Source organism: Heterodontus francisci, chromosome 12, assembly GCF_036365525.1.
Source record: "Heterodontus francisci isolate sHetFra1 chromosome 12, sHetFra1.hap1, whole genome shotgun sequence".
Lineage (NCBI taxonomy): Eukaryota > Metazoa > Chordata > Chondrichthyes > Heterodontiformes > Heterodontidae > Heterodontus > Heterodontus francisci.
In genome coordinates, this window is record NC_090382.1 from 77,600,806 (window position 1) to 77,623,307 (window position 22,502).

Here is a 22,502-nt window from a genome sequence, read left to right on the forward strand (position 1 = left end):
AGGAGTCCCCTGAGTGCATCTCACTCACCAACCAGTATTCTGTTCTGAATACTGGTGAGAGTGATGGTTCCTCTGGGATGTGCAGCCAGAATGTAGACCACAGCAGCATGGCTGGTTCAGCTGTACAGGGGGCAGGAAGAATATTTGAAAAGCAACATTGATGGGGGATTCTATAGTTATGGGAACAAACAGGCTGCGGCCGCAGACGTGAATCCAGGGTGATGTGATGTGTTGCCTCCCTGGTGCCAGACTCAAAAGATGTCACGGAGCAGCTTCAGAGCATTCTGAGGGGCGAGGATGAGCAGCCAGCAGTCATGGTTCGTATTGGTACCAATGATCTGGGTAGGAAGAGGGATGAGGTCCTGCAGGCCGAGTTTAGGGAGCTAGGAAAGAAACTAGCAAGCAGGACCTCAAAGGTAGTCATCTCCGGATTACTCATGATACCACGTGCTAGCGAGTATAGAAATAGGATAGAGCAGATGAATGCATGGCTGGAGAGATGATGCAGGAGGGAAGGCTTCAGATTCCTGGGACGTTGAGATCGGTTCTGGGGGAGATGGGACCTTTATAGGTCAGATGAGTTGCACCTGAACAGAGCCGGGATCAATGTTCTTGCGGGGCGATTTGTCACTGCTACTGGGGAGGGGTGTGGGAACAAGGAGGTAAATTTAGAGAGAAAAACCAAGGTGCACAGAGAATTGGGAGAGGCAGATAGCACTGGAGTAGAAAATACTAAGGCACTAGGTGGGGTCAGTGTAAGAGGGAATATGTTAAGGTCTACCATAGGTTTACTGTGCATGTATATGAATGCGTGGAGTAGTAAATAAGGTTGGTGAGCTGCAGGTGCCGATAGCCACATGATGAGACTTGGCTCAAAAAAGGGCAGGACTGGATGCTGAATATTCTTGGATAGATGGTGTTCAGGAAAGATAGGGAAGGAAGGAAAGGAGGAGGAGGAGCTGTATTAAGGAGAACATTAAAGTGCTGGAGAGAGAGGATGCCTTAGAGGGTCAAGGACCGAATCTGTTTGGTTAGAGCTAAGAAACAATAGACGTGCCATTACATTGCTGGGGGTCTTCTATCGACCAGCAACTAGTGGGAAGGATATAGAGGAACAAATTTGCAAGGAAGTTACAGAGAGGTACAAGAATTATTATAATGGCGAACTTTAATTATCCTAATATAGACTGGGATAGTGATAGTATAAAAGGCAGAGAGAGACAAGAGTTTCTAGAGTGTGTTCAGGAGAATTTTCTGCATTAGTATGTTTCCAGTCCAACAAGGAAGGAGGCATTGTTGGATCTGGATTTGGGGAATGAGGTGGGTCAAATGAATCATGTGACAGTGGGGGAACATTTAGGGGACAGTGACCATAGCATCATAAAGTTTAGGTTAGCTATGGAAAAGGACAAGGAACAATCCAGAGTAAAGATAAGTAAAAGGGACAATTTCAATGGAGTGAGAACAGATCTGACCCAAGTAAATGGGAATGAAAGATTGAAAGAACAAACTGTAATTGAACACTGGGCTGCTTTTAGAGAGGAGATAGCTACAGTCAAGGTACATTCACACAAGGGGGAAAGGTAGGGCAAACAGATCCAGATCTCCCTGGATGACAATAGAGATAGTAATATGAAGCAGAAAAAGGGTGCATATGACAGATGTCAAGTGGATAATGCAATTGAGAACAAGGCTGAATATAGAAGGATCAGAGGGGAAGTGAAAAAACAAATGAGAAGCAAAGAGAGTATGAGAATAGACACAGCTAACAGAAAAGGGGATGTAAAAGTCTTCTATAGACACATAAATAGTTAACAGGTGGAAAAAGGAGTGGGGACCTAAAAGGGGATTTACGTATGGAGGCAAAGGGCAAGGCTGAGGTACTAAATGAATACTTTGTATCTGTCTTTGCCAAGGAAGAAGATGCTGCCTAAGTCATGGTGAAAGAGGAGGCAGCTGAGACACTGGGTGGGCTAAAGCTTGATAAAGAGGAGGTATCAAATAGGCTGGCTGTACTTAAAGTTGATAAGTCACCAGGACCGGATGAAGTACATCCCAGGATCCTTAGGGAAGTAAGGGTGGAGGCACTGACCACAATCTTCCAATCCTCCTTAGGTACTGCTGCTAGAGGATTGGATAATTGGAAATATTATATCCTTGTTCAAAAAAGGTTGTAAGGACATGCCCAGCAACTGCATGCCAGTCAGTTTAACCTCTGTGATGGGAAAGCTTTTAGAAATGATAATTTTGGACAAAATTAATAGTCACTTGGACAAATGTAGATTCATTAAGGAAAGCCAGCATAGATTTGTTCAGGGCAAATCATATTTAACTAAATTGCTTGAGTTTTTTGATGAGGTAACAGAGAGGGTTGATGAGAGTAGTGCAGTTGATGTGGTGTACATGGACTTCAAAAAGGCATTTGATAAAGTGCCACATGTCAGGCTTGTCAGCAAAGTTAGAGCCCATGGAATAAAAGGGACAGTAGCAGCATGGATACAAAATTGTCTGAGTGACAGGAAATAGAGAATAATTGTGAGTGGTTGTTTTTTGGACAGGAGGAATGTCTCTATTGGGGTTCTCCCAGTTTGGTGTTGGGACCCCTGTTTTTCTTGACATATATTAATGACCTAGGCTTGCGTATACAAGGCACAATTTGAAAATTTGCAGATGACAGAAAACTTGGAAGTATTCTGGACTGAGAGGAGGATAGTGATAAACTTCAAGAGGATGTAGACAGACTGGTGGAATGGGTGGACAAGTGGCAGATGAAATTTAATGCAGATAAGTGTGAAGTGATTCATTTTGGTAGAAAGAATGAGGAGAATCAATATAAATTAAAAGGTACAATTCTAAATTGGGTGCAGGAGAGAGGGACATGAGGGTATATGTGCACAAATCATTGAAGGTTACAGGGCAGGTTCAGAAAACAGTTGTTAAAGCATATGGGATCATAGGTTTTATAAATAGGGGCATAGTGTACAAAAACAAGGATGTTATGATAAACCTGTATAAAACACTGATTCAGCCTCAACTGGAGTATTGTGTCCAGTTCTGGGCACCACACTTTTGGAAGGATATGAAGGCATTCGAGAGGGTGCAGAAAAGATTCACGAGAATGGTTCCAAGGACAAGTGTTAAAGTGGGATAACTAGATGAACCACTCAATACTCAGGTCTGTTCCAATCGTCAAATGGTTTATTGATTTACACCGGTGGGGAGCAAGACGCTGGGCACACCATATGCTTCTCCACTAAACAAAGGAAAATCCACAACAGATGTACAGTTACTCAGCCCATCCCGGCTGGACACAATCCAATCATAACAGTTATTGATTACATACATTATATTCATTACCAATAAAATTACTAATTATGCATCATGTGGTTGTGGGGATAACTCATGGTATGCCCCTGACCATCTCAGGATGTTTACCAAACCCCCTTATCAACTATCCTTGAGCCTTCACAATGAATCTTTCTACCTTTATCAGGCCTACATTCCTAGTTGCTTTGTGCAGTCTGCAATTAGACAGGGCAGCTGTCTTATGCACTGATATGAGGGGCCCTCCTTGGTCAGGCTAGCAGTACCATTCTCTAACTGATCCCACAGTGCCTTGGGTAAATGCTCCATTTTGTATGTCTGTGTATCTATGTATATATCTATATAGCTGCATCGGCCACAATTTTCCCTCTACAACAAGGAACTTCAGTTATGTGGATAGGTTGGAGAATTTGGGTCTGTTCTTGAAGAAGAGAAGATTAAGGGGAGATTTGATAGAGGTGTTCAAAATCATGAGTGGTCTGGACAGAGTAGAGAGAAATTGTTCCCAATGGCTGAAGAATCCAGAACCAGAGGACACTGATTTAAGGTGATTGGCAAAAGAAGCAACAGTGACATGAGGAAAATCTTTTTTACACAGCGAGTGGTTAGGATCTGGAATGCAGTGCCTGAGAGTGTGGTGGAGGTAGATTCAATTGAGGTCTTCAAAAGAGAACTGGACAATTATCGAGGAGAAAAAATTTGCAGGGCTAAAGGGAAAAGGCAGACGAGTGGGACTAGGTGATTTGCTCTTGCAGAGAGCTGGTCCAGAGTAATGGGCTGAATGGCCTCCTGTGCTGTAACCATTCTATGAGATAGTAGGCTCCAAGGTTTTCTGATGTTGCAATGGAGTTCTTGGTGGAGGAGGTGGAAAGGAGGAGAGATGTCTTGTATCCACAGAAGGCCCTCCAGACATATGGCCAAAAGGCAGTGGAAGCAGATAGCCATGGAGTTCAATGCCAGAAGTTTAGCCCTGAGGGCCTGGTTGCAGTGCTGCAAAATGTTCAATGACTTCACACGAGTGGTCAAGGTCAGTGAATGCATCTTCAAATGCCCTATCCTACCAACTGCACCACTAGCCTGAGACACTGCTCAATTCAGCATAGTCCCATCATTCACCTACCAACAATCACTCAATCAGGATTAATACTTAACATTCATATGCTCCACTGCATCCTCATACACTTAGCTTTGCTGCAAGCTTCACATCTCGTAGCTTGCACAAATTGCCAGCTATTCAACAATGACAGCCACATGACCCCCAGATTGCATGATACTGACGCATTTCCATCTCTCTTGGAGGACAAGTGGCGGACAACAGGAAACAGATGGAGCTAACCGGAATGGGGACAGGTGCACCTGCATATCCTAAGCCACATGGAGGAGATGGTCCTGGCCATTGCTGAGGCTGTGACCAATAGCATAGCTGAAGCCATTTAAGATGGCAGTATCTTCATATATAATCCTCTTTCTCACATCCTATTTTCCCCTCATCCTATAATCTTTTCTAACTTACAAGCTGTAGATTGGGGGAAATGGTAATGTCACTGAGCAAGTAATCCAGAGACTAATGGCCTGGGGATGTGGGTTCAAATCCCACCACAGCAGCTGGTGAACTTTAAATCCAATTAATTAATAAATTCAATGAATTAATAAAAATTTGGAATGGAAAGCAGGTCTCGGTAATGGTGGCATGAAACTATCATCAATCGTTGTAAAAAGCCATCTGGTTCACTCATGTCCTTTAGGGAAGGAAATCTGTTGTCCTTACCTGGTCTGGCCTACATGTGCCTCCAGAGCCACAGCAATGTGGTTGACTCTTAACTGCCCTCTGAAATGGCCTAGCAAGCCACTCAGTTGTCAAGGGCCATTAGGGATGGAAAAGAAATGCTGGCCTTTCCAGCGACACCCACATCCCATGAAAGAATAAAAAAATCATGCACCTCATATTTTCCCCATGCCCCTTACCACAACTTTACCCTTTAATTTTATTTGTTCATGGGTTGTGAGTATCACTGACAAGAGAAGCATTTATTGCCCATCCCTAAATGCCCTTGAAAAGGTGGTGACGCTGCCTTCTTGAACCACTGCAGTCCATGTGGTGGGGGGCGATCCAGGATTTTGATCCAGCGACTGAAGGAATGGCAATATATTCCCAAATCAGAATGATGTGAGACTTGGAGGGGAACTTGCAGGTGATGGTGTTCCCATGCGTCTGCTGCCCTTCTAGATAGTAAAGGCCCTGAGTTTGGAAGGTGCTGTCAAAGGAGGCTTGGTGAGTTGCTGCAGTGCATCTTGTAGTTGGTATACACTGCTGCCGTGGTGCGCAGGTGGTGGAGGGAATGAATGTTTAAAGTGTTAGATGGTGTGCCGATCAAGCAGGCTGCTTTGTTCTGGATGGTGTCAAGATTTTTGATCGTTGTCAGAGCTGCACTCAACCAGGCAAGTGGAAAGTATTCTATCACAATGGATAGTGGAAAGGCTTCGGGGTGAGTTACTTTTCAGATACCCAAGAAGTGCAACCTTCTGCAGTAGTGGAACACCAAGAAGGGAGTGATGATGGAGGCATACCATCTCTTGATTTCTCACTTGCAGCTGCCAGTTCAGATACTAACACCATGCGTAGCTTAGAGGATGGGTTAGAGGTGGGATCAGCACGTGCTGACCCTGAGCACAAGTGCCCTGCAACCAGGACAGATACTAACACCGTGCATAGCTTAGAGGATCGGTTAGAGGTGGGATCAGCACGTGCTGACACTGGGCACAAGTGCCCTGCAATCAGGGCAGAGGCAAGGATAGTGCAGGTGCCAGCGTGCTAGAAAGGGAGCTCACACACAAGTTCTGCTGAAGAGGACTCCAGAAGAAGGCTGGTGGGATTACAAAAAAATGCTTGGTGCTTTGGAAAGCCTGCCAGATAGCCTACATTCAGTGCCAAGGAGCATGGAGGAGTCCAGCACCAACTTGGCACAGGGCTTTACGGAGTTTAGAGTCCATCCTTTCCAGAATAGAAGTGGCGGCCATCTCCAATAACGCAATTGTGGACCCAAACCTGATGCAGCATCAGATGGTCAATGTCCTAGCTTCTATTACAGCACAAGCAGCTTCCACCAAAAGTCTCAGTGCTGCAGTGGAAGCTCGGACTGAAGTCATGCAACTTGCTGCCAAGCAAGCTCAGACCACTGCCATCATGGGTGTCACAACAATCCAGCAATCTATCCTGCAACAGAGACAAGGATTGTTGAGGTATTTCCCTGGGAGAGTGGCAGTAGCCCCATGATACACGTACCTGCAGTCTTCGCTCAGCAGGACAGCATTCGTCGTCCCACCTTGGCCCAGACTGCTGCTGCCCATACTGAGATAGTGCAGTCTGAATCCAGGCCTTCTAGGCCTACAGCTGCTTGAGGTCGTCCTCCACAGAAAGCCAGCAGCTTTCTACAGCCACTGGTGTAACATTGAATAGGAGCATAAGGGCAGGAAAAGGCACATGAAAGATAAGCACTGAGGGAATGCACATGGGTGACTAGTTTAATTGTGTGTGGAATATGGTAAGATTTGATTTATAAATTTTGTTTGCAATACCTATTTTGTTGCGGCTTTTATTTTTGCATTGAGGCCAAGTGGACGATGTATTATTCAGTAACAGAGGGAAGGTAAGGACTATTAGTGAATGAAGAATTGGGGGTTCAGTTATTGATATCACACTCGAATTAGTTGTTCACGGACAGCCTGGGCAGAAAGGGGGCTGTCTAAGCGTCTTCAGTGTCTTCTTCTTCTTCCTCTTCTTCTCCTTCTCCTCCTTCTCCACCTTCTCCCCCTCCTCCTTTCTCTCTCTCTCTCTACCCCCACCGCCCCCCCCACCGTATAGTTGGTGGTGAAGGTGATGTTGTGCAGCATGAAGCAGACCACCAGAAATCTTGAGACCCACTCAGCCGAGTACTGCAGGGTGCCTCCACAGCGCTGCAAGCAGTATAAGCATTTCCTCAGCATGCCTATGATCTGCTGTAGCTAATTCCATGTTGCAGCATAGCTTTCATTGTATGCATGCTGCACACATGTGCATGGGTTGCAAACCGGAATCGTGAGCCATGTTGTCAACAGATAGCCTTTGTCACCCTGTAGCCACCCTCTAGTTTGCCATGGTGGCTCGAATGCTGTCACAGCGCACTGCCACAGACTGACGGCATCAGGCTGAATTTTATCAAAGCTCAGGTTGTTCTGCCACTATGTTGGGCCAAAAGCAGGTCCCACGCCCGTGCGGATGGATAGCGGGATACTGGGTGGCATTTTAATCGGCTGCGACTGCTGTGCAATTTAAGACGGCAGCCTGCCAATCAGAGGGCAGCAGCTCGACAGCCTCAGCAACACCACCAATAGAGGTGGCTGCTGCCAAAGCTGCAGGAGGAAGAAGAAGGCATCTCCATGTTGAGGTGCTCTCGAAGGCTAGGTAAGTTTTTTTATTTAATGTGCCGGGGCTAGGCAGGCAGGCAGGCCCCGGCAATCGGAGGGGTGAACCCTCCAGCAGTGGCGCTGAAGCCGCTGGGGGTCATGGAGTGGCCATAAAGGTAGGTCCCTCCCATCCTCCGAGAACCCGCTGGGAGACCGCCATAGTTTACCTGACAGTCTCCTCACACGCTGGCAGTGCCTTCCGATGCTGGTAAAATGCCAGCGGGGGCAGGAAATGGCTGTTAATTGCCCAATTAATTGGTTTAATCGGCCACTCGCCTCCAGACAGCAGGTGGCTGCGCTGCTAAGGTTCCCGCGATTCAGAATATGCCATGGTAGAGGGAAGACATCGGGCTTCTCTCCTGTCGCCTTCCACTGCCATTTTACCAGCCCTCCCGCCTCCCAGCCCGTCTCCAGAGGGATGGAAAAATACCAGCTGTCACGGCAGCTGCCAGCATACTGGGCATTGACCTGTATGATTCTCTGCCTTTGGTCACACACCAGCTGTATGTTGAGGGAATGGAATATCTTTCAGTTCTGGTACATGGCTCAGTTAACATCCAGCCCCTACAAAGTAACGTGCATGCAGACAATGGCACCACGGGAAAGACTACAATTCAAGAAAACCCTCATGCTCACTCCGTCTGCTTCTCTCTGGCAAGAGAAAATGAAACGTAGTTAGCTATGTTTGACTGAGAGCCTTAGTGGCTTCCCTTAATTAATAGTGGACTGCAAATTGTGAGATTTTGCTAATATCCTCAGTTCCAGCCTGGAAGGAGTCCGACACATAAATGTTCATCACCACGGTCACCTTCACAGCCTCTGGCAATGCAGTCCTTGCTCTACTCTGAGGTTGCAGTTGTGGCTGTAGCAGGTGGAAGATTCCTTACTGCAGTGCAGATGCTTCACACATTATTCCTTACTGAGGTTCAGGTAGGAGAATATGACCTCCTGCTGAGAGTCCTCCTCACCCTCCTCCTTCTCCTTTTCTAGCAGTTAGTCCTGCTCTGCATGGCCTCTGTTCATTCTCCCAGTTATGCATATTCAAAGGGGAATGCCTACCAGTGCACCCGTGTTTGGGAGCAATTGGTTTGTTCAAAAGCTTTGAAGTCAGTAAAAGGTCATTCAACACCCGCCACATCACTCCCTGTGGGCTTTTGCAACATGAAACAACTGCAGAAAACACCAAACGCTTGTAGAATTTTACTAACAGCCAGAAGCAATAAATGAACAACTGATCTGTAAGTAGTTGATGATCCTTTCAAATAACATTGGTGAAGTGGGGTCTTCCTGCTGCTTAATGCATATTCAGTTGTGTGAGCTTAAGAGAAGGCATCGGAAGGAGCTGCAAAATGGCAGCATTGGCATCAAATCACATTGCACGATGATTGACGGCGTAAGCCATGTGCTGTTCCATGACTAGGGATGTACATTTTTTATTGCTGCATTTGCTGTATGAAATCAGAAATGAGAACAGTTCTTTTGAAAGGTCACTGACCTGAAACGTTAACTCTGTTTCTTTCTCCACAGATGCTGCCAGACCTGCTGAGTATTTCCAGCACTTTTTGTTTTTATTTCAGATTTCCACCATCTGCAGTATTTTGCTTTTATTTTAGTGTTTAGTTCACTGCCAGTTCTCTTCCAGTTCTCTTCTGCTCTTGCTAGTTTGGAGCTTCAAAGAAAATAGAGACCATAGCCCATTTGTCAATTTCGAAATCTGAACAAATTTCTGAAGAGGAAGAAGCTCAAGATGGTCTTCCTTAGCCCACCAGTAGCAAATGCTGTTCATTGTGCCAGCAGGAAAATCCAAACCACTAACAGCAGATCAATGACATTTTTCCTGGCCCTGTTATCCCTATTGTGCTGTTACACCTCAGTGTGAATAGATAGAAATATGTTTCCTACATTCTGGGCTGGATTTTCCAGTGGGCATCGGGACCCCGACATTGGGCCCACATGGGTTTCCCGAGCCCGCCTATGTCCTCAGCCCACTCGCCGGTGCAACTTTCTGGGAGATGGCCTCCTAATTGGCTGCCTCTGTGCTTGCCATCTTATTAAGGACGGCGGGAGGGCTCCCAATACTGCAGGCTTAATCAGAGGGCCCACAGCAATGCCAAGCTAGCAACCCCACCAGGAGACGTGGGCGCCACCAAGGCAGGCAGGCCAGCAAGGGCAAGAGCACCTCAACTTGAAGACTCCCTCGGTTGTCTGCATAGACTTGATAAATTAATGAGGCCAGAAGCTGGTAGGGCCATTGGGTTAGAGGTGAAATCCTCTGCAGGTCTATTCATGGGCGGGGCTGTAGCTTTTCATCCTGCGGTCCCATCATTGGGGCATGGAGCCTCCAGCCAGGAGATCGCTCTGATTGAGCTGGTGGTCTCCACACATGGTGGGAGAGGTGCTCTGGCATCAGTAAATACTGGTGCAGGTTCAAACTGGCCCTTAAGTGAGGTCTTAATTGCACTAATTGGCTGCCCGCCTCCGTGGAACAGGCAGTTGACCTGGTTCCCAACCCGCCCTGGGAAAGTCCCCAGAGGTGGGAATGTGTCAGGGAGTCATCCCGACGCAGCTGATGCCTATTTTCCAAGCACCACCCCCTTCCCCGCAAATCCATCTCCACGGGACTGGGAAAAATCCAGCCCTCTATTTCTAAAGATTCATCTTAGACATTGCACCTGAATTTTGAAAATAATACAATTGAGTTCTGCTGTGTATCATAAGAATAGCAATAGGACACAGGTTTTACAACTGAAATATTTAGGGGAATAAATGAAAAAGCCAGACCAGTAATATCTCAGGCTTTTCTACAATTAGAAATGGATGTTCTGGTGGAATCTGCATGTGCAGACTGCTATCTGAACAGCTGACTTGTTGAATGTACTGCTAGATGCACTGATTTTGGATGCAAAATTTGTCTATTTTCTGATATAGTCCTTTACTGGAAAAGGAAACTGAAAGCTTCAGCGTTCTAAGAAATCAGATCTGGATGGAACCAGGTAAAACAGTCATATGATCAGATGTGTGACCAGAGATATGTGACTGGAGGTCAGGTTTCAGTTTACAAGATTACAGACTGCAGTATTGAAGCAAACAGCAAGCTGATTAAAAAAAAAGAGACAAGCTACTGTTATTGGGACCTGTTTTTCTGGGAGCTGGCCCTTGGCAAATAAAAATTGCTACAGCTGTTTTTGGTGTCTTAAAAAGTTACTCATGGAAACACGCCATCCAGACTGTTGTGAGCAGGACTGAGGAGTTTGAGAGGCGACAAGAGCGAAAAGTTGAAGGAAAGACTGCAATGCTCGCTATCGACAGGAAGGCATCACTTTTGTGCCTGCATCTTGGAAGACTGGATCTGGAGATCTACCTGAAATGTTCAGAGACCTGAAGGACTTTGTGGCTGTAACTGGTTCTATCTTTGCTGAAAACTGCCCAAAAGATTTGTGAGATCTATCTTTGTTGCATCTGATAATTAACATGTAATCTTTAAGCTATATATATATATATATATATATATGGTGTTGAGATATATATATATATATATATATATATATATATCTCAACACCATGATTTAACTGTTAGTTCATGTTTATTTTATGTTGGTTTTGATTTGAGTATTGAAGTAACATTTATAAAAGTGAAATCTTGGGCTGAATTTTATAGAGCCATTGACGTCGGGAATGGTGGCATTGGGGGACATGAAGATTGCTCCGGATGAGGCCTGCAACCGACATCGACGCCATCAGGGCCCATCCCAATCTCGGTGGCGGCAGCGAGACCTCGTGTCGGCCCCCTCGCTGCTCAGTGACGGGACCCGCATTACAATATGCAGATTGGTTCTGTTACGACCAGGTGAGAAAGGGGTCTAGGGTTTCCTCGCAGATTTCACCTGGTCTTACCGTAACAGGGTTTAATTTATACCGTTTTTTTTAGCTCCTCCTTAGTGAATCTTTGTTCACTAACTTCCAATTATAAGGCAAAGAAACTAGCCAAACAGGTTTTCTTAGGTTTAAAGAGAAAAGGTTGAAGTTTATTAAACTTAAACTCTAATTCAGTTAACACCTGTGGATACGTGACGTGCCCACTCTAGCATGCATACGTGATACACACATGCAGATAGAGACAGAAAAGAGCAGAAGAAATAAAGTGCAAAAGTTTGAGGCAATAACTGAAGATGGTTTTGGTTACTGTTCTTCGCTCGCTGTAGAGTCCTTGATTATCGGTAGGTCTTGCTTTTTGTTGGGGCCCAGTATTCTTCTTCAACCTTGTCCGATGTAGGAAACTTTTCTCTCTTGTGGTTCATGTGTCCTCAGTGAGTCCAGAGGCTTATGAGAAAGAGATGGAAGCAGACATGAGAGGTCTTCTCACTCCAGGAGCAAACAGTCTTTCTCAGTTCAAACTCTTTGTACAATTCAGAAAAACCCAGGTTGCCAAGCAGGTTAGTCATGTGACTAGCTGGTCTGACCATGTCTGTTTGTGGATTCTCTTGTCTTAGACGACCCTGGAATGTCTCTTCTTACACACAATGCCTGGTGCTCAAAGTCCATTGTGGGTTAAATTGGAGCAGGGAATAGCCCCTTTGTCCCTCCAAGCACTGTCTGTATGCAAATGTTGTTTCCAGCCACAGCCGATCTGTTTAACAAGTCATTTCCTCGCTCCAGCAACAGTTTAAAATCAATGTTCATATGACCAAATTAATATGCCTCATTCTTGGCAGGTGGGGGGCTCTGCATGATAGTACTTACTATTCATTCATATACAGGCTGCAGCGATTCACGCAGCAGTTTGAGATCTTCATTCGGATGTGCGGCACTCACGTGCCTTCATTTTCACGTCCGTGAAAAGCTGGTGGCACCAATGCGTCAGTCCTCAGAGTAGGTGAAGGGGGTGCAGGGCTGCCATGACCAGGATATAACTCTGCATGAAAGTAGGGAGGTGGGTGGGGGTCTGAAATGACCGGGATATAACTCTGCATGTAAGAAGGGAGGTACCCCATGCCTTTCTATGGTAATTGTGGGTCTCTCTGCGCCCGCTAACGTTTGGCAGGGGGGGGGGGGGGTTGGGGGGTGAAGGGGGCTGACCCTGCAATCAGCCAACGCTGTTTGGGGGAGGGGGGGAGCAATAGCACTCCATGACCCCTTTGTGTGGGGTAGGGGCCAAAAATGTTATGGGTTCGAAGGCCATGTGGCTGATAGTTGCATCCTCGCAACTTCAGTAGCATGACCGTTCTTATGCTGCCCCACTTTTATGCAAAGCTCAGATGGGCGATGTCATACAATACCAGATAGGTGATGAGGAACACAGCTGAAGCACCAATGGACATCACTCTCTGTCCTGATAGCTGCCATTGACCTACTGAAGGCACCAAGTCCACATGCAGTGTTCAGATGGGGAATATGGAGCCATATCTGCTGGGGGTTGAACAACAGGCAGGCACAGCCCACGTGGAAACTGATGGAAGCAAGCAGCAGCAGCCACCATGGCGCATTCGACTTCAGAGAAGACAGTGGGTCTACAGGCCCCGTATGACATACCTGCAGATGTCGGAGCACCAGTGTCAGAGACGATTGCAGATGTCCAGAGAGGCAATGACGCATCTCTGTGCCCTGATGAATGATGAGCTGCAGCCGATGGGGTTTGATGGACACCCTATGCCTGTGGCCCTCAAAGTCACCGCGGCTCTTACCTTCTGCACCTCCGCATCATTCCAGGAACCTACCGGCGACCTGTGTGGTGTTTCACAGTCAGCAGTGCACTGTTGTATCAGGGAAGTCACTGATGCCTTGCACAGGAGGGCTGCTGGATATGTGTGCTTCAGGATGGACCCTGAGAATCAAGTCCAAAGGGCCGTCGGATTTGAGGCCATCGCGGGAGTCCCATAGCAGCACGCATGTGGACAGTCAAGACTCCAGTCAGACAACCAGCTGCAATCTTGAATAGGAAAGGCTTCTGCTCACTCAATGTGCAGCTAGTCTGTGACCACAGGAAATGTTTCATGCAACTGCGTGCCCGCTTTCCAGACAGCTGCAATGACTCATTAATCCTGCGCCCATCCCAGGTGCCAATGCTCTTCACTGCACCGGCTCAGATCCAGGGGTGGCTTCTTGGGGACAAGGGCTACCCTTTGCTGACATGGCTCCTGATGCCGATGAGAAACACTGCCAGTGATGCAGAGGAGAGGTACAATGCTTTCCACAGTTCGACACGAGTTACCATCGAGCAGGCCATCAGCATGCTGAAGATGTGCTTCCACTGCCTGGATAGATCGAGTGAGGCCCTATAGTACTCACCAGAAAGGGTAGCATGCCTCATTGCTGTATGCTGTGATCTCCACAACTTTGCAAAACAGAGGGGGGAGGTCTTGCAGGATTATGAGAGACAAGAGCAGGGGACATCCTCGGACGATGAGAACACAGAGTATGTGCAGCAGCATACATGCATGGAAGAACAAAGATCATCGAGGCATCGCAGACGGGTTGAACAAAGAGCAAGGGGATGCTCAGCAACGCCTTATTGCTGAGCGCTTCCACTATCCCTGAGGTGCAGAATATGCTCCCCATGTCACACATCACCATGCTTCATCTGGTAGGCAGTCTTCTGCATCTGTGTCTCCACCGTTACTGGCAGCCGATGACTGAGCCATTGCCCATGTGACTGCATCCGTGCAGTGCCACATCATGCATACTGGCATAGCGATGATGTTTTTCCATACATTGGCATTGGTCTCTGTTACGACCGAGGCTGGAGTAATGCGCTGTTAATTCAGTCCCACCACTCCACAGGTCACAGCATATTAGTAAAGATTCCCACATACAGGAAAAATAGCCAAACTAATCACTTTATTTATCCCCAGAATAAATCATGACAAACCAAGTTTCTTTAAACAACAACAAAATTAACTATTTGTTAATAAACCAAATTTTAAAAGATAATGAGATGAATTGATATGTAAGAAAAGATTTATAACTCCTTAATCTTCCTAACCTTCATGCACATACATACATTCACCAATGGTTAACCGGGGGAAATGGTTATATTGATTTTATAACAGTTTCTTAAGGATAATAAAATAACTGGGTTGTGACTTTTGGTCGTATTTTCCTGGATCGATGAGGTGTTCAAGAGTCAAATAATCTGATGCCACTCGATGTCTCTCCAGGAGAAATTAGTGAACAGTCTATGATGGGTAGGCATTCAAGGTAGTTCATCTGCAGCAGGTGTCACACAGATCTTTCAACAACAGGCTATAGCAACAAGGCTATTTAAATTTTAAAGTAACAGTTTAACAGTAGAAACTTTCTTGAGAGTTTAGGAATTTGCAAAAACACAAGAATCAACAGGACTTTTAGCAAAGGAGCCTTCTCCACAGAGCACTGCAATTACAGAACTCACTCTTCAGACAGGAATTCTAGAATGGAGGCAATAGCAACCTGCACCACCCAAAACATAGGCTTTTTTTCTCCAAAGCAGTGTTTCTCCACAGAGTGCAGCAATTCCTCATTTCTCTGGGCCTCTTCCTCTTTGATACAGGAATTATTTTTCAAGAGAGAGATTTTCAGGGCTGTATTCCTGGCCAGTTTCCAGCAGTAACTCTTTCAGCTGTTCAAACCCTGCTGGTTTCTTCTTTCACTACCATAATGAAAATGAAAGCCTTTTTCAATAGCAGTCATAAGACCATTGTAAAATCTTCCTGTTGCTTGGATACAAATTGCCTTGCAGCCTGCACTTCAAACCAAATGTCAACATTCAATCATTATTCATAGAAAATAGCAACAGGTCTTAAAGTTACACAGACCTCCCAGTTTAAAAAAAAAACAAAATGCTTATGACATCTCAGGTCAATGATGTAATGGGAAGAGACATAGATGGCACATGCTGGCATGAGTCATTCACACAGTAAAAAGGAGACACCTGTTAGAGAAACACATTTAATGAGAAGTAATCAATACATCTACATTTCACCCATGATCACCATATGTGTCATGGTGTCTTTTTTAGCTGTTTGCAGGTGCTCTTTAACAGTGCAACCTCTGCGCTAGTAGCTTGACTGGAGGAAAATGCTGATCAAGATGCCCTTTCGCTTTGGATGACTTGGGCGCATGAGGCCTGGAAGGCCCCGGCTGCCTGAGGACCTCCTGCACCAGTGCAGGCTTCTCCTCAGACATTGTGGCTTCTCACTGGCCGAGGGGCTGAGGAGCCAATGTCCACAATGGAATCACCCTGAGGGGAGACCCCACATATGGACAGCTGGCTCACCACCTCCCTCTCAAGGCTCATGGAAACCTCACTGCTCTCCTGAGAAAGACACTCTCCAGGCCCTTGGACCCTCTCTCGCCTAGCCACTGCTGAATCCAGCTTATAGCCGATGCGAGGGTTTGCTGGTCAGCGCACATCTGTGCATTGTGGCTCTCCATGCCTGCATAGACACGATGGGCTGAATGGCCTCCTTCTGTGCTGTATTTTTTCTATGGTTTTTCTAGGGCCACCATCCTCTCCATGAAGGAAGCTGTGCACTCATTTGCCTGGGACATGGCAGCTGTCATGGCTTGGATGGACTCTCCTATCGTCCGCTCATGGCTGTGCATGGTCTGTGGCATCTCCGCCAGATGTTGCTTTATCTCTCCCTGCAACTCCAGCAAGGCCTATGCTTTCGACACCAGAGGGTCATCATCAACCTGGGACTCAGCATGCGCCTGGCCACCCACAGTCCTCTGACTGTCAGAGGCCTCGGCAGTCTCAGTCTCAGCCAGATGTTCAGGCACGTGTGTGGTGCTCTCACCAGCTTGTGACCCAGACTCTAAAGCCAAATGTATTCCCACAGAGGTGAGTGTCTCTGCACTGGTGGAAGGTGTGGGAGTGTCATGGGATGCTACTTCCTCTGAGATTAACGCCTCCTCAGAGGTGCTGGCACTCTCCGGGGCCTCCAATGCCACCTCGGAGCGTCGCCCTGCAAGATACAGTGTGAAGAGCACAGTTTTAGGTTCACTGGTGAGCATATCATTAATATGACAGCATTGTGGCCACAAAGGAAATGTTTCTAATAATCATTGTACTTGTCAAAGAGATGTATGTTCACCCGGGAAACCAGGCTCCACTTCTGAAATGGAACGTCCTCCCTAACCGCCATGTAGTTCGAGGGCCTCCTCCTCAGCCTGGGACAGTGGTCGGATGTCCAGCACCCCTCCTCCAGTCCTGGAGGACTCCCTCACATTGTGCGCCCTCTTTGCCTGGAAGAGGAAGGCTCCAGATGTCAAACATTGCCATACAATAACTTGATGTTTTGCACAACAGGGGCGCCACAACAAAAGGTGGGGGACAGTCAATGTGTCAGACAGACTCAGCCTGTCATGTAGGTGCCATGCTCTGGGGTGCAAATGAGGGTAGATTCTTTAACACATACAGCCACCCATGTGGCATCAATCCTCACGTCTGGCAGCCTGTATTTGACATGGCAGTGGCACCCATGTGCCACTCTGTGTGGGCAAATCCAGGTGAGATGGGGCCATAAAAACTAGCGCCACTTACTTTTGCCGTGCGCATGAGATCGTTCATCCTCTTGTGGCACTGGACACAGTCTCGGGGGACCCCATGGCGGCTTACCTCCTCTGCAATCTCCATCCAGGCTTGCTTGGTCAGGCGGGAGGGCCTCTTCTTACTATCAGTGGGGAAAAGGACCTCCCGCCTTGCCCATGCAGGCTGCAGGAGACTAATCAGGGAGGCATCGCTGAACCATGTGTCCACTCTTCCTCGCTCTTCTGCCATGTTCTGTGCCTTGCTGGGGTCTTGGTTCCAAGATGACGTTCAACAACTCCTGTGCTGGCTTCTCAGCTCCAGCACTAAGGTTTTTAAGTCGATTCTGTCTGTCTGCAGGGCTGGCTGCCGTTTAAATAAGGCGCTAGCATCTGTTGACTCATCAGCTGATGCCGTTTACGGCTTCGCTCAGCCCGTCCCCTCTGCTTTATTGGGGGGCGACCGCTCCGGGCGTGCTAATGAGCTGCCGCCCGTTGTCTTTTTTTTTGCTAAATTGTGGTCGGTCGGTGGATTGGATTCTTTTGGTTTGTGATTTCCATGGGAATCATAACAGAGTGATCAATTTAATTTTTTTGAGTAAAAATGATAATGGAAAATAAATGGACAGTAGTGTAAAAGGAATGACATGCTGTTTTTAATTGCCCTCTGCTGACTATAAAGCAGTAACTACCTTGGCTTTGTACCATGTCTTACAATTTTGTTTAAAAACAGGTTGGTAGATATTAACAGCAGTGTTTGTGCTAACAGAATGCTGGTCAAATTAGTTTTTGGTCAGATGACCATTCATGATCTCCACTTAGACTCTATAGAATGACTGCATCTAGAGTATGAACATGGTGGGAGGAACAGAGCTACCAGTTCACCCAGTGAGTCGATGAACATTCTGCAGACAAATCTGCAAAATTATTTTTTCCTTAAAATGTATTTAAAACACCCTTTTTGGAAAAGCTGCACTCAGCATCAGATTCTTCCAGCTGTTGGCAATTCAGATTCGTCTGCTGCGGTCCTCCAAGTGCAGAATCTTGTAGTACATCAACATGTCAATAGGTGGCACTAAAATTCCATCACTGTCAAATCAGCACTTTGTGCGTAACCTGCAGACATAGGGTCATAGAGTCGTACAGCATAGAAACAGGCCCTTCGGCCCACCGAGTCCATGCCGACCATAATGCCTATCTATACTAATCCCACCTACCTGCATTAATGCCATATCCCTCTATGCCTTGCTCATTCAAGTACCTGTCCAGATGCCTCTTAAATGTTGCTACTGTTCCTGCCTCCACCACCTCAAAATAAATGTATTATCATCAATAAAATAATCCCATAGATTAACACATGTAATGGAATTCAAAGAGGGAAGGTAGAAACAGCTGGTTATAAAATTTGGATTGATTGATATATCACATTGAAGTCAATTTGAGATGCACATCGTGTAGTTCATTTACCATGGCCTCTACACTCATGGCAATTATCAAAATAATGTGCTTTTATTGATTTTTTTAAAACATAAAAGACAGAATTGACAATTACAAGATTGTAAAACAATCAAAATGTAACTCCATATCGATACGATTAAAACTCTTCATCTGGATGTCTGTAATATTGTGATTTTTATGACCCTCTAGTGTTTCTCATTGTCCATGTTAAATGTATGGCACAACAGTACGAATCAAATTCGAATATTGATGAATGCTGAACATGTAAAACTACTCAACAATCAGGTCACTGGGGGAAATATCAATGGAGGTGAATTGCTAGGTGGTCTCCTGCTTGCCCACTGTAATTTTGGTGGGAGAGCTTTGGAAATCGCACAGAAAAAACATAAATACCATTTTTTGGAATTTCTGCAGCTCTTCCAATGCATGATAGTTCTGTATTGCCCATCAACCCTCCACCTTGATTTTCATACTCTCTGTATGCACAAACTGGAGACAGATGTGCAGAAGTGAAGAGACATGGAACGAGGAGAGCCTTATAGAAATGGAGGGAGTAAAAAAAGAATTCATAAATAAACTTGGAGCTAGAGACAAAAAGAAAACATCAGTCATATTGAGATAGAAATGAGACAGAAGGAATGAATGTCAGATCAAGTGAGATCACAAGAGTTAGAATGAGAGATAAGCAAAAAGACAGTTAGAGAGAGACACACTGTTTAAAAATGTTTTGTCTATGAGCAACAGTATGGGCAATCAACTATATTTATTGAAAAAAAAAATTTAATTGTATACCATAAGAATTTTTAGGGCATGGAAAGACCATTAGGCTCAATATGACAAAATTGAAGAGCAAAACAAAATGGTTTAAAATTGGATCAAAATATTATTCACAATTCTGACAGTGAAGCAGCTTGGAATTTTTACCAGACTCTTTGTTAGAAAATATAGTAAAAAATTAACAATACTTGTGGACTTGTGTAGCTCCCCATTTGCTGTAGATGAGCAACATAGAGCCAGCTATCAGCTTACTGAGTGGGAAAATAGAAAGTTCTTAGCAGTCACTTCCCATCTCACTTTCCTACCTCACTGTGGACAAGCAGCTGAATTTTCCTCAACCACCCACCCTCCCCCCAGAGCAATGAAACTGTTTGAGTAATGAGTGGAATGGGAGGGAGGAGGATTCAAGGCATCACTTCACTCCGCGGCATCTGAACATTTTCCATGTCTCACTGTTAACCTTTGGTTTCTAGTCACATTAGTAGGACAAATTATAAGCCTGGAAATTGTTTGGTATTTAAAATATAGAGCATTTTCAAACTGAGAATTATTTTTCTTTTCAAATTTGAGTTTTTAGATTTTTTTTGTCATTTGCTGATTTTTGTCGTCTTCTCAGTTTCAGTTTTTGCTCCTTGTATATCAGGTCAAGTGAGGCCTGTCTAGATATTATCTAAAACTCCCTCTTCATTGCTACAAAAATGTACTTCTGCTCCAAACACAGGACAGCATCATCTGCTGCACTGGGGTGACATTTCCATTTTAAGTAAAATTGGAAATTTAGTCTTGTTCTGAATTATTGGTGATTTTATGCTGTGGACCGAGACTCACTCAGTTCAAGATGGCACTAAACTCATTTTTCTGAGGGGAGCATTGGAGTTTTTTTTTATTCACTCTTGGGACGTGAGCGTCGCTGGCCAAGCCAGCATTTATTGCTGATCCCTTATTGCCCTTGAGAAGGTGGTGGTGGACCACCTTCTTAAACCGCTGCAGTCCATGTGGTGTAGGTACACCCACAGTGCTGTTAGGGAGGGAGATCCAGGATTTTGACCCAGCGATACTGAAGGAATGGTGATATAGTTCCAAGTCAGGATGGTGTGTGGCTTGGAGGGGTACTTGCAGGTGGTGGTGATTCTATGCGCCTGCTCCCGTTGTCCTTCTAGGTGGTAGAGGTCGAGGGTGGCATGGTGAGTTGTTGCAGTGCTTCCTGCATATGGTACACACTGCTGCCATTATGCGCTGTTGGTGGAGGGAGTGAATGTTTAAGGTAAACTAAAATCAAAATACTGCAGATACTGGAAATTTGAAATAAAAACAAGAAATGCTGGATATACTCATCAGGTCTGACAGCATCTGTGGAGAGAGAGAAGCAGAGTTAATGTTCTGAATTTTATGCTGCCCCAGCGGGTCAGATGGTGGCGTGAGGGCGGTGTAAAATTGAGCGGGAGTCTCCGGGAGGTCTACCTGCCCCGCTTCTGCCTCCAGTCAAGTTTATGACGTTGGGTGGTGGTGGTGGTGGGGGCGGGGGGTTGGGGGAAAAGGCCCACCCGCCCGAGGCCAATCAAGGCCATCTCCATGGGCATTTTACCTGTGGCAAGCGGGCATGCTGGGGACATGAAAGGCCGCCCAGCGATAGCTGCCGGCCTTTCTGCACCCTGGGGTGGGGGCATGGCAGTCAGGTACAGGGTGCCCGATTGAGGGCGGCCCCCGCCTCCCAAACCACCCCCAGGACACAAGACGCACCCCTTCCCCCAAACAACCACTTCAGCCTCACCAGAGAAGTATGATCCCCCTGGTGAGGCAAGCCCAACTTACCTTCCCTCCAGGATCCATGGCGTCGGCTGGGCTGCAGTCTCAGCAGTGGCCACTACTCCCAGTGGTGCTGCTGGGACTAAGAGCTGCTGGCCCGCTGATCGGCCAGCAGCTCACTGAGGTGGGACCTCCTCCCTCAAGTGGGTGAAAGTCCCGCCTCGGGACAATTAAAGCCTGGGGACCCGTAAATTGCGGAATGGATACCAGGGCTAGGCGGAAGCGGGTCGCCACTGACTTCCATGTCGGTGGAGAATTCCCTTCCGCCCAAGGTAAAATCCAGCCCAATGTTTCAGGTCAGTGACCCTTCATCAGAACTGAATATTTAAGGGGTAGATAGGGTGCCCATCATGTTAACATAAAAAAGAAATCCACTGGGATTTGGCAGGCATTGCCGATGAGTCATTTGCACTCTGTTTGAAGTTCTTTTTACAGCATAAATCTATGAGCGATGAAGCCATTTCTCCTTAATATAAATTCCAATCTTCTTTATTTACACAAGTTGTACTGTAGTACACATTTAGAAATAACTTGGATGATTGTCTTCTCACTACTACCCTATTTGCAGGATGAAAATCAGAAGGAAAAGACTTGACTTGCCAAGGTGCACCAATTTCGATTTTTGGGTAGACTTTGATTTTGGCAGTCAGCGATCTCCCTTGTAAAAGTGGTGGCCTAATTAAAATATTTAACCAGGGTCAACGTTATCAGGTCCCTAATGCCATTTTAATGTCAATTAGCACTCCCACCACAAACCATGGGCGATACAATTCGGGAAGCAGCCATTACCTCCCCATTTAAAGGGATCTCAAGCTGCCGTCAGGGAAAGCTGGAAGCTGGTTTGGCATTCATTTGTTCTTGAGTCTCATGAGAGTTTTGAGCCTTAAAAGGCTTCCAAAAGTACACGGCCTTGCTGCTGTGCATCCTGCCACTGCATCTGCTGTTTTGTTTATCCAACCTACACTGCACATCAAAATCACCCCCAATATTTTGAATCAAAGAATTGTACTTCAGGAATTTAGCATTTGATATGAAGACATTAACTTCTGTTAAATATTGTGTTCATTCGGTTCAAGATTCCTGTTGAATCATCTTGAATTTATATGACAAAATTCTACAGTAAACAAATATAAATATTTTTCAGATTTTGTTACATCTGAAAAGATCCATGAAAATGTGAAAATCCAACA